Source organism: Molossus molossus, unplaced genomic scaffold, assembly GCF_014108415.1.
Source record: "Molossus molossus isolate mMolMol1 unplaced genomic scaffold, mMolMol1.p scaffold_m16_p_3, whole genome shotgun sequence".
In the NCBI taxonomy this organism is placed as follows: Eukaryota; Metazoa; Chordata; class Mammalia; order Chiroptera; family Molossidae; genus Molossus; species Molossus molossus.
The window spans coordinates 78,336,824-78,349,909 of NW_023425366.1; positions in this window are offsets into that span (position 1 = coordinate 78,336,824).

Genomic DNA, 13,086 nt, shown 5'->3' on the forward strand with positions numbered 1-13,086 from the left:
ACACAGAACTATTATCCGTATCTGGAAAGAAAATTCACATAATTATGAATTAAAGTTTACTTGTACCGTATTTTTTTTTTCCCATGTCAATCATTTGTTAAACTGAGATACATAAACATAAATAATAAAATATCATTAGCTTTCTAAATAGATATCCAAATTTTACAATTTTAGTTGAAAATAAAGAATCATGCCCAGTTAATACTTCCAAGAAATAAGGTCAAACATACAAAGCAAATAATTTAGGCTGCAATAAAGAAGTGAAAATGATGTGAATTTAGCCAGCTGTCATTCCTTGAGGAAGCTCATTGTCTTTTCCTTGTGGATGTTTTCCCAAAAATTCAAAGTAGAAGACTGATGAGACTTTAGATGGTCCTCAGAGCCCTTGCACCCTTTGATGGTATACAAAGCGGTGGGGGGCGGGGGGGGGGATCTGAAGCACTTTGTTGGTGGCTGGATTTGAAGAAAGCTTTTCATGAGAGTGACACTCATCATAGTGCAGCACATGACAGAACTGTCTGTACCTGTGTGCGGGATGGATAGGGTCACTCTGGGAGGGAGGCGGGACGCCAACCAAGACTGGCTCCTGCTTTCTATCCGGAGCCATCCTGCTCATCCCAAGCGGCGGGCGTGGTGGACGCTTCCTCCTTCCCTGGTGGCCTGAAAGCAAGGCTGGTGAGCTTTCATCGCCCCTGCAGCCTGGGAGGGTCACGGTGAACTGGCATCTGGAGCAGAGCCACTTAGGTCCTTTCTTAAAGGGTCTCCTGGAGGCACAGAGTTCAACTCCTCGGAATAAGGAAGCTACAGGTGAGCCACAAAAGTTCAAGACACATCTTAAGAGTGAAGCACCCACATCAAGGGGTCTTTAAGGGACAGTTCTTAGCAAAGGAGTTGAGGAGGGAGGATCTCTAGCCACTCACGAGAGAGTCAGCAATAAAATATGCTGGACTTCAAAGAAGAAGGTGACATTCATAACAGTGCCACACAGGTAAGAATTTTCTTTACCTGGAGGTGGGAGACGGATAGAAGAACTCTTTGAGGAAAGAGAGAAGCCAACCATGAACCCCTCATGCTTTCTACTTGGAGCCAGCCCAAGCTTAGTGTGAGGAGATGCCTCAACTTTAAATCAAGTTCACAGTTTTATGAAAGAGACTGAGCTTGCAATTTCTAAATAAAGACTATGCCAAACATTTAGAATAATGGAGGATTTTTATGACATAAGAGTGACCAGGAAAGTCATGCAAAGCCTAGCTTTTCCTCCAGGGGAGAAATTGGCCCTACCAAACACATTTAAATGGAAAACCAAAAAAAAGTATGTGTGCATTTTTTAAAACATGATGAGACACGTGTATGAGACAAGTCCTTTCTGTGTGCCATCCACCTGAGTTGTGACATTTCCATCCCGTTTAGCACGTTTGCTGCCCTGGAACTGGACGGCTCCTGCTCCAGAGCACAGAGCACTGTCCATCTTCTTCGAGGATTTCGCAGTCTTAGGTGCTCGAGCTGCAAACTCAGATATCTGTTTCTTGAAAGTTATTCATCATCTTGTCAGTGACTCTATTGATTGTCAATATGAAAAGAGAAAAATGCAAGCAAACAACTTTTTCTTTTTATTTATCTCTCTACTTCCAACAAATCATTAGTCTTCATAAATTCTTAAGTTGTCATACTGCTCAACCACTGCTACATTTGAAGCCTCTTAATTTAAAATATTTTTGACCCCAACTCTGAAGTCAGTACTTTTCTCCTCTGCAGGAGCTAGCACCTCAGGGTTCCCAACATATATCACTTTCATTCTGTTCTATGAAGAAATAAGAGATTGGGAGACTTTTATTTTTTTAATCAACACACATACACACATTTAGACGGAGATTTTTATGAATTTGTACTCAATCATAAGAGACTATAAAGGAAGAATGCTACTTCCTTAAGCTGTAACCACAAATAAAATTTACTCATGTGCCTATCTCAGATGTTTGGGTCTCATCTCCCTCGGCATTTGTTTTTCCTTTTCTCTTCCTTTCTTCTTCCTATCTTTTGAAAGCAGAGCTCTGTTGTAATGTCTTTTCCTTTCCTCTGCGGCAGGAACACTTTTGCCCCCTCCTGTAGCAATGCGCCTCTTTCACTAATGAATGTTTCCCAGAATCACTTGCTGAGAAAGAAGCACTCTCCTTTCTAATCCATAAAAAGAGATTGTTGTCAAATGTGTAAACACAGCCGATATGCAGCACTACCAGTGATCTCGGATATTGTCCCTGTGCACAATTTTAAATATCCTGGCTTCCTCACCTTAATGAAAGACAGAAAGGGAGGAAGAAAGGGAGGAAGGAGGGAAGGAAGAAAGGAAGGAAGGAAGGAAGGAAGGAAGGAAAAGAGAGAGAGCACAAAACATAGTCCAAATCCCATAGAAAGCAAAATAGGTTTCCATTAACTCAAGTGGCAAAAGAAAGCAATTGTATAGCATTATATATTTGGAAAAGCCACCTACAAATATAACCAGCAAAATTGAATTGGGGTTTAAATGGATAAGATGCAGCATCTAGTTGAAGAGTTACAACACATGAAAAGCGGGTGCTCATTAGGAGATTACAGTTGTATTTCTGCCTATTGCGGGGAGATAGCACAGAACTGTGTTGCTGTTTACATGGGCGCCTTTCTCCTCTTGACATTCCCCAGTTGGCAGTCGCTGTCATAGAATGTTACATTTTCCTCCCACAGTTCGATCCAGGTCAGCGCAGAGGGAAATCAGTGACACATTCACTCCAGACAGACGTTTCGGACGGAGTTTGGTGGATACTGGCCACCCGAGAGCACCCATGCTCCTAAGAAGCCATCCCTACTCTTGACCAGCGAACCTCATTTTCATTTATTTTAGTTTTCCAGGATTTTCAGTCCCTGACAGGAATGACCTTGAGTAGGTGGAAATCACTACAAAGAAACTGAAGCAAACCTGATCCGCATTGTGTTCACGGCCAACCTGGACACCTTGACAGAATCTCATCCATGTCATCGGGAACAAGGACAAGCAAGCTGCCGTGAGGACACGGAGGCTCGGGGAAAGGGCCCGGAGACGCCGTGGGCAGCGCTGCAGTCATCGTGTCCCTGGTAAGGTGGGAAACTGTCCGGAAAGGGGAGAGAACGCCTTTGAGGACCCCAGCCAGTGTCCCACAACAGCCCAGACAGGGGACTTCCCTTCCTCCTCTCTGATCCCCAGCGGAGGAAGGACTGCCCAGCAACTCCCCTCACACAGGCTGAGACCTGCCACTGCCTGGCCAGCGACTACTCCCCTCCCCCTCCGCACATCTCTTAGTAAAGAAAGTTTATTGAGGTATAACTCACACACAGTAAAATTCACTCCTTTTTGACGCACAGACATAAATGGATACAGATGAACCACCACCATGTAACCGGGATACAGGACATTCCCATCACCCATCGGCGACCTCCTGCCCCTGCGGTCAACCCGACCCACACCCAGCACCCGGCAAACTTTGATCTGCTCTGTTCCTGTAACTCTGCCTTCTTCAGAAGTTCACAGAGATAGAATCGCGCAGTGTGCAGCATTTAGTACCTGACTTCTTTCACTTAACAGAATGCTTTTAAGAGCCATCATGTGAGCCAACATTGGAAGTTGTCAGGAGGCTAAGATTCCACTATTTCATCTGTTTCACTGTGTGTCTCTTTCAGTGTTTCATCCTCTAAAACAGTCAACATGCTTCGTACACCTATCTGAGCTTTTCAGCCCCCTTCGGTGCCCCTTCTCCCTCATCTAAATCCCGCTCATATCGGGACCAACTGAAATCTCATTTTCTCTGTAAAGTCCACCCTGACCTCCCCCCGTTCCCCGACCCATCCCAGAAGACACGCGTTCACTGTCTGGCACTGTCGCCGTCCTCTGCCGTCTTTAGAGAGCACTAATTATTCCTTAGCATCACTATGACCTCCGCTAGTTAAAGGACATGTGGTATCTTTCGCCTCTTAGGAACCTTGTGAAATATTTCTTTAATGTTTTGTCCCACCTGTTCAATGGCAAACTCCTTAAGAGAAGGAGGAGAATGCTATTTTATTCATTATTCTAACCCCAACAACGTGCCCTGCATTCAGTAAGTGCTCAATAATTGATTTGAATTTCTTCTGTCTAGTCAAATTGTGTATGTAAAGATTATTTTTTCCTTTGTGCTGTGGCATGGAGAGCTCACTTGCAGCTGTGTGTGTGTGTGTGTGTGTGTGTGTGTGTGTGTGTAAGAGAGAGGGGGAATAAGAAGGAGGAAAAAAGAGGAGGAGGCAGAGGAGGGCCCTCTTAACTTTTTCCAGTTGAGGCAGTTCCCTTGGGGTCTGCTGTGGTCTGAATGTCTGTGTCCCACCTAAATTTGTATGTTGAAATCCTAATGCCCAATGTGGTAGGAGGTGCTTGGGTCATGAGAGTGGAACCATCATGCATGGTATCTTTAGGAGAGACCCTACCGAGCTCCCTCGCCCGTTCGACCCCGTCTGCAACCTGCAAGAGCACCTTTACCACAACCCCACCGTGCTAGCGCCATGATTTCAGACTTCCAGCTCCAGAACTACGAGAAATAAATGCTTGTTGTGTATAAGCCACCCAGGCTATGGTAATTTAATTAGAGTAGCCTGAATGGACTAAGACAGGGTCTTTTTTCTGCACTCAGTGATCTGGTCCCCAATCATCTGGTAGCCCATGAGGCAGATGTGGTCTGTGCCGTGCCCCCAGCATGACCTCTGCGCACCAAGCTGCCTGGTGCCAACACCTGCGCCTCTGCCGAGCTCCTCCCCCCCTTGTTGCTGGAGCCTGTGCACCGTGAAGCCGGAGGTGCCGGCCAATGAAAGAGGGGCCTTGGTGGGTCAATATCCCATCTTTCTTGCCACCTCCTTCCAAGATGGGATGACTGAGGTGTGCTCTTCGCTGTCCCCCGAGATCCCCAGCAGGACGGCACCCCAGTTCCCCACAGTGAAACAGGCCTGCTGCAGGCCCTGTTGCTGCTTCTCCCTGTTTCACTTCCCCGCCCCCCTACCTGGCGTCCTGGGGTCAGCCTCCAAGCTGGCTGCTCGCATTTCAATCCTTGTCTCGGGTCAACTTTTAGAAGAACCCAAATCAAGACAATATGCTTTGCATTTTTGGGGGCATTTTTCCCCATACAGTCGTCCCTCGCCACTTCAACTATACCATACTATACTATACTATACTATACTATACTATACTATACTATACTATATCATACCATATCATACCATACCATACCATACCATATTATACCATATTATACTATAGTATCCTTGAAAAAACCGCGACAGAGTGAAGCCATGAACGTTGAAGCACGAAGTGGCGAGGGACGACTGTATATAAATAAAGAATCCTACTTTGCGGAAATTCATTTATCGCGGTAGAGTCTGGAACTGATTAACCACGATAAATGAGGGCCGACTGTATGCCTAAAACACCAGCCAAATCTTCTTCAGAGAAAGCCCTGGTCAAGGCCAACAGAGCAGAAAGACTGATTTTGGTGGACTGGTATCCAGCTCTTCTGAGCGGTCCATTCAGAGCGCGCTGGTCTGCCTCCCACCAACGTGCTGCCAGCTGCCCGGACCTTCCCGAGCCACGTGCCGTGGCCTGGCACATGCCGGTCAGCCCTGGCACAACCTGCTTCACAAAGCCCAGCAGCTTCCCGTTCGCAGATTGAGTGGCTGTGGGGAGACCACATCTTGATAAAATCATCAATGACCTTCGCCAAACTGCAAACCAAGGCAATTATTTCCATACACAAGATTTGCCCACGTACTTTCCTAACCTAAATAGTCAGGAATACTTGATCTAGCAGACTGGCAGAATGCTTTAAGCAAGTTAGAAAAGAGTCTTGCAATCAGGGTCAGACTCGCATCAGATCACACCTACTCTGAAGCGTCCACCACATGAGCCCTGTCCACTTCGAATGAATGCACAAGATGTCCTTTACTGGCCTGTGTCATGTTAGAATCCAAAAAGCAACACGACCCAGTTTTGACATTACTTGTCCGTATAAAAACACGGTGTCCTGGGAAGAATTATGAATGCGTCGCAGAGCTTGAGTAGGAAGGCCTTCTCTTAGAAAACGGAAATCAATGTCTAGTGTAACATGTAGCACTCTTAGAAATAAGGCAGATTGTAGACAAGTGACAGGATCTCACCTGAAACCACAGGCTTCGTGCATTCAACCCAGCCATTGCTATTACTAACTCTAGCTGAAGCAGGTCCTTGAAGAAGAGACTGGGAATGCTCGGCCCACCCATGGTGCAATGAGAACCATGTCCGGCACACTGTAGCGCTGGTGTCAAAAACGGTACTCACCATCCAGAGTCTCAGATCAATGTCTAATGTGTGGTTGCTAAGGAATTACTGAGAACACTTGGTCCACTGTGACTAAGGACGTGCACCACCCCTGGTCTAGTCTGGAGACTCTTTTAACGTAGTCAAGTTCTGCCGGTGCTCATCTGTCTGTCATGCGTGCTCTTATTATCTTCTTCATTACCAGACTCTGCTCTTTTGCAGAAAATGTCAGCTTCTGCATAAACAGTTCAGTGTTCACTTCAGTACAGGAGCTTTACTTCATTGACCAGAGTATTCTACTGTTCATCACTGTGCCCGACGACTTGTGGCCACTGGTTACTCCCAACCTGGACTGGCACTCTCTCCTGCACTGTGGGGCAGGCGGGCTCCGTGCATGTCCCCAGGCAGCCACCAGCATCGCCCTCGGGGCAGGGCTAATGTGTGGGCTTTGTGTTAAGGTGTAGGGCACATCCAAAGCTCACAAAATTTTTTTAATGTACTGAAATATGAATTCCAGGACTAAGTATGGTCCCAATTTGAATGGGTCAGAGTGATTCTTTCCCACCTGCATTTTTCTTTTTGAAAAGTAAACCATTAATATTGAGATAGCTAAACAGCAGCTGAGCAGTATATCCCTTTGGCTGTCTTTGTTGGTCAGAGCTCAACCCTCTTGCAATCACACAGAGCTCTGAGTTTGGGGTCAAACTAATTTAGGTCTTTGTAAATGCCATGCACGAAGATGACGTTTGTTTTTAAAAACAATTTCAGGCAGAACAGATGCAATAGATCTTTGGAAGAAGAAAAAGTTCCCAGGATAATGAAAATCAATTGGATAATGTTTATGTGGAAATGGCTTTCAGAAATGGTTAGAATGGTTTATCATAACATCAGTTGCAGACCTCCGAGGACATTAAGAAAATGTTACACATGTATTGGACTACAGGGAGCCCTTTCTCGATCATATAACTTTAGACGCAGATGACCTGTCATTTCTCTCATGTTTGTTTAATGGTTCCAGCACTCAGAATCCTCCTCAATGGTGATGCTTAAGCTTCTTGAACATGATGGGGCAACCAGAGACATTTCCCTGCAACTGTTTTCTGGGTCCCAGCAACAGATCGACGGCCAGACCAGAATCATTTATCTTCTTGCATTAAACCCTCAGCTGGTTCAGGGCCTTTTGCTGTGTTCCTGTCTCCCCTGTATCAGCTACCTGTTCCTTGCAACTGACTCCTTCCCATTAACATTTAACACTGAAACATGATTGAGGCTCCTCGGTCTTAACATTTAAAAGCCTCCCATTGTGCCTTTCTTTTTACAGTTGGACTTCTTACATTTGCTGGCTTCACTTCCTGCCTTTCATTCATCCCTCAACCCAAACGCAGCCTGACCTGCCTGCCACTCCATGAATGCTGCTCTTGTCCCCATCTCAAAAGGCCTTCTTGTTGTAAGATCTGATGGACACCCTCCGTCTCCATGGCTCTTGACCCCTGGCCGCTTTGGTGCAGTTGACCTCCCCAGGGCTCTGCTAGGACAGAGCAGCAGCTGGGAGGTGGAGGAGGCAGCTCCTTGTGACGCTGAGTGGGATTCCCAGAGGCAGGGGTATGCAAAGGAAGTGGGGACTAGGGGGATATAAGGATTCCCTCACGGGACACACATCACCCCTCACAATTCTGCCCACACCATGCTAGAAACAAGAGCCAGCACCCTGTGCTATTTACTGCAGCAAGGAGGAACCAAGACTGTTTTTTTTCTCTTCCTCCTTAAAATCCACTCATTCAAGTAAGGATAAGGTGACAGTTTCCCAGCAACATGCAAAAAAAAGCGGGGGGGGGGGGGCAACATTCTCCGAATTTCTGGTAAGTTTATGCTAAGCAAACTTTGTTTTGTTACCAAGGGAAGGAGGCAGGTTAGCTACCATCTGTGCCTCCTTTTATCTCCAGTCATTGGTGCTGCCCTGCACCTCCCACTGCCGGCTTCATGGGTCTATAAATAGCCTTCTTCTTGATTTACAGGCTACCTTCATCCTTGCCAATCCATTCGTCTCCCCCACGAAACCGTAGCCATGACTTCGATCCAAGTAGCTTTCTGGGGTGCCTACACTGGCACTCGTGCACTTGTGTTCTTTATAGTTTGCTTCTTTCATTTCCTAGACAGAGCTTTGGCACAGAGACGGATGAGGCCAGAAATGCCTTTCTTTGTGATCTCCTTCTCATCTCCCCCTGAGCGCTCAGGCGGCCATCTGTGGCTGGACCTTTTTCTGTCCAATGTCCACAGTTCTCTCTGCGAGGAACTTACCCTCGGTGGTGCTGACTGAACTCTGTGTGAACCCCAAACCGCTCCCCACTGCCAACAACTTCCATTCCTCTTTTCTGAGTCTGCCTTCTGGGGTCACCTAAGAACACCCACGTAATTGGCTGGAGCACCATGTGTTTGCAGAAGTGATTTTTCTACCCGACGGTTTTTAAAGTGAGTGAAGACTGATGTCATGTCTTCCATTAGGGCAGGCCACCTCAAAGCACTCCCTCTTTTCTACTGGGGTAAAGGAAAATGTTTTTACTCTGATCAAAAAAGTCTCAAAGTCTTACCAGGGCCTAGAAGGCGGTACTCCCATGGCCATTCATCCTCCTTCTCTCTCACAGCTCGCAGCCATTGGGCTATCTTGCTGTCGCTCAGACACCTAGGACCCGCCCCCGAGGGCTCGGCTCTGGGTCCCTCTGCCCACTCCAACTGGCTCTCTCTTCACCTCCACCGAATTTGCTCAAATATCACCTGAGCCCCCTCGGCCTGCACACTCCGTTGCAGAATTCCCACTGCCCCCAATTCTTGCTCTGTTTCTCTATTCATAGAAAATGATCTAATTTACTTATTTACTAATTCATTGACTATTGTTCGTCCCCCACGCAGCCTCGCCAGGACAGCAGGGATGTTTGTGTCTTCACAGCTCCTCACTGTGTGTCCCCAGCGCTGAGAAAATGTCGGGCAAGTGGCAGGTGCTCAGTTTATTCACTATTGTGTGAACAAGTTAATGAAAGGGAGGTGGATATTAAAAAAGTAAAAATGCATTAGTCCTAAGCAAATTTCAACTGGTTGTCTTTTCTTTTGCTGATAAAATATTTCCAGCTCCATTTAATCCTGGTGCTTCTCCACAGCTCAGTGGAAATTGGCCATTGGGAAACAGGATTAAAGAGGTTCAACTGCCAGAAACCCTAATTTGGACAAAGGAGGCTGTGGTGGGCGGGCTTTGAAGGAGTCGGTGGCGCCCCAGGTGGAAGAAGGGGGCTGGAGGGTACAGATGCAGGAGACAGAGGTAAAGGGTTCCCCTACGGGTCGGCTGGTGGCGGGACCAGGGCGCCCAACCCCGAATGAAGCCGTGCTCTTGCTGGGGTCCAAGGCGGGCTGCGGCTGCCCCGTTCCCCTGGACAGCTAGCAGAGCCAGGGGACCCGGCCAGAGAACATCCAACCTCGGGGAAGATGAGCCTTTCTTAAGAAAACAGGAACATGTTTGTGATTGTATCAAGACTGTGTGGCTGCTGACTCAGTGGTGCCTCCTGGAGGTGAGATGGTGTTATAGCATCGCCAGTGAACTCCAAGAGTTGTCTGCACTCCTCAGCGCTCTCTGGGCTTGAACTCCTCATTCCCGAAGTCCCCAAACTGGGAAGAGGAGTTGAGGAAGCAGCCGACGGAGCCAGCCATTCGGAGGCAGCTTCTCTGCGCCGGGCTCTGCGGTGTCCTGAGACGGGAGAGGACAACAGATGCCGTAACTGCTGCTCTTCGAGGGAGAAGACGGGTGTGCATCCCGGTCACCAACACAAGTGCCGTTCGCGATGTTGGTACAAAGCCTCTAACCTGAGGGTAGAGAGATTGTTTCTGCCTGGAAGAGCCGGGGAAGCGTTTACAGAGGAGGTGAAGGCCAGGCGGAGGTAGGAGAGCAAGTGGGATGTCAGTGGGGCGTGGGAAGGTCATTCCTGCCAGAGGGGACATGGGGAAAGACACGGAGATCTTGGGAAGTGAAGATACAGTATATTCTCTACTCAATAGACTGTATAGCACACTATCAGGACAGTGAAGAAAGTCGTGCTCAAACTGGGCAAAGACCCCAGGGTGGGTCTCAGGGAGGACTTTATTCTAGCAGCCACCACAAGGCGCTGAATGTTCCCAGCATTTCAGTGGGTCAGAGCAGTTTTCCCTTAGATGCCGAGGAGTGAAAACTAAAAGGAACCCATGTGGAAGGAGGCTGCACAGTAGTGAATTATTCTCAGGTCCAGCTCATGATACACACTGGACGTCAGAGGCAACATGAACTATGACAGAAGCCCTGGAGGTCCCTTCCTCTGCTCCAAGCCACCTCTGCAGACTTCCTGGAGGCAGGTGGCCGCCGGCCAGAGATGGCGCTGCATCTCCAGGCCCAGGAGAAACCGCAGCATGTATCTGAAATTTATGCTCCCTGAATAGATTTTGTACCTCAAATAGTTTCTGCCAGCTTGCCAATTTCTTTTTCTGGTTTTACATTAAGTAAAAAAAAAAAAAAAAAAGTTTTAAATACAACCTTTAAAAGGAAACAAAGTAGACATACCGAGTGAAAAATAAACAGAAGGGAGCTGTAAATCATATTTCTAGAAGTAGTGAGATGAAATAATCACATTCATTTGAGAACCGTGGTCACAAAGGCATCATCTAATGTCTGATTAGATCGTCCTTTTCAAGAAATAAATACAGATGTTGACAACTTTGTTGCTGTGGGTCATCAGGGGCCTGGCTTCTTCAGAGGTTACAAGGCACGAGGAGAAAAACTGCTTTAAAAATAACCCTCTGTCATTTTTCACTCTCCAATCAAAAATGGTTACTTGGCTCAGAAAGTACTGCACGAGTGATATATCATTTTAAAGGAACATTGAACTGCTATTAAATTTTTTCTTTTTTTTTTTTTTTTTTTTTTTTTTTTTTTTTTTTTTTTTTATCCTCACCCGAGGATATTTTTCCATTTTTTGTACAGATAGAGTGGGAGGGAGAGAGAGGAAGGGAGAGAGAGAGAGAGAAACTTCGACGTGAAGGGACACATCGAGTGGCTGCCACCCGCACGACCAACCAGGGCTGGGGACAAACTGCAACCAAAGTACGTGCCCTTAGCGGGAACCGAACCTGGGTCTCTCCGGACCGCAGGCCAACGCTCTAACCGCTGAGCCACACTGGCCAGGGCTAAATTTTTTCTTTATGTGGTAGTCATTCTCACTTTAAAAAATGAACATATACTTCACCAATTAAAGTAAATCAGGAGCACGTACTCTACAAAAGTTGACAGGAAAACATGTGTAAAGGAGCATGCCATCTGTCTCCCTGCCTTATGTGACGTGTCCCTGTTCCTGATTATGTACCTGCATGCCTCAACATACATCATGTGTTAATAACAGACTGTGGGACAGATCTCCCATGTCTGCTGCTTTTGGAAAACTGTAACATTGTATTTAGGCTATTCCAGGAGTCTACATTCTCACGCTCAACAACCAAGGTAGACTTCCGCTGCTCTGCAAGTAGCCAGAGCTCAGCACCAGCCATGTCTTTTAATATCACTGGAGGATGTTGGCTTTGGAGCTGAATTGTAAAACCATGGTTATCTTGGTCTGTTTGGGTTGCTATCACTGGATAAATACACTGGGTGGCTTTAAATAACATATTTATTTCTCACAGTTCTGGAGTATGAGACCAGGGTGTCTAGTGAGGGCCCGCTTCCTGGTTCGTAGACAGCTGTCTGGTTGCTGTGTCCCCACATGGCAGAAGGGGGAGGGAGTGCTCTGGGGTCACATTACAAAGGGCATTAATCCCATTTATGAGGGCTCTACTCTCATGACCCACTCACTTCCCAAAGCCTTACCTCCAAATACCATCACATTGGAAATTTGGTTTCAACATATGAATGTTTTTAGGCGGGGTAGGGGGTAACACAACCATCCAGTCTACAGCGAAGGTACAGCAGCCTTGTCCAACCTCCTCAGAACTCTCTGTTCTCTCTTCTGTAACAGGTAGTGCTGGGCTTAATAGGTATTATGTTTTAAAAATTTCTATATATTTTGATGTGCACAGAAATACTTCATTCTCAGTTAAAAACAATATTGTGTGTGTGTGTGTGTGTGTGTGTATTCATACTCTCTCTCTCACACACACACACACACACACCAGGACGTGGAGATTCAAGCCCACAGCACCATCCCAGTACTTGAGGTAAAATTCAATATGGGAGCACCCTCCATCCATCCCACATTTGTTTCAGTAACTCCATTCAATTCCACTTACATCTTGTCATAGTACTTCTCTGGAGTGTTTCTACTTAGTTAAAAAGCAATGCTAATAAGCTTTATTGTTTTAATACAGTTGCCAGATAGAAGCACAGTATGTGTCTGTTGGTGGAAATTTATAGACCTGGCTTGACAGCTCCGTCCCCTCACAGTGAGTAGGAGGTATTTCATAATGTGTTATTGAATCCGGGCTTATTGTGCAGCAGGAATGCATGGATTAGTTTACACGGAGAGTACTCTGTTTATATGCAATCAGAGTTTTATTGGCCTTTTCGTATAAACACCTCTGATGAACACATTGTATCCTGCAGTTAAGTGTAACATTTCCCTGCTTTTCTCTCCCCTTGCCTGACCTTCGCCCATTCGCTAAATACCTTTCTGCCGTAGGACTTGAATAGCCCTTCCCATGGCATGATGAATCTAATCCACTTGTGTGCTGGAGAAGGTGGGACTATCAATGCTGATGTTCCAGGA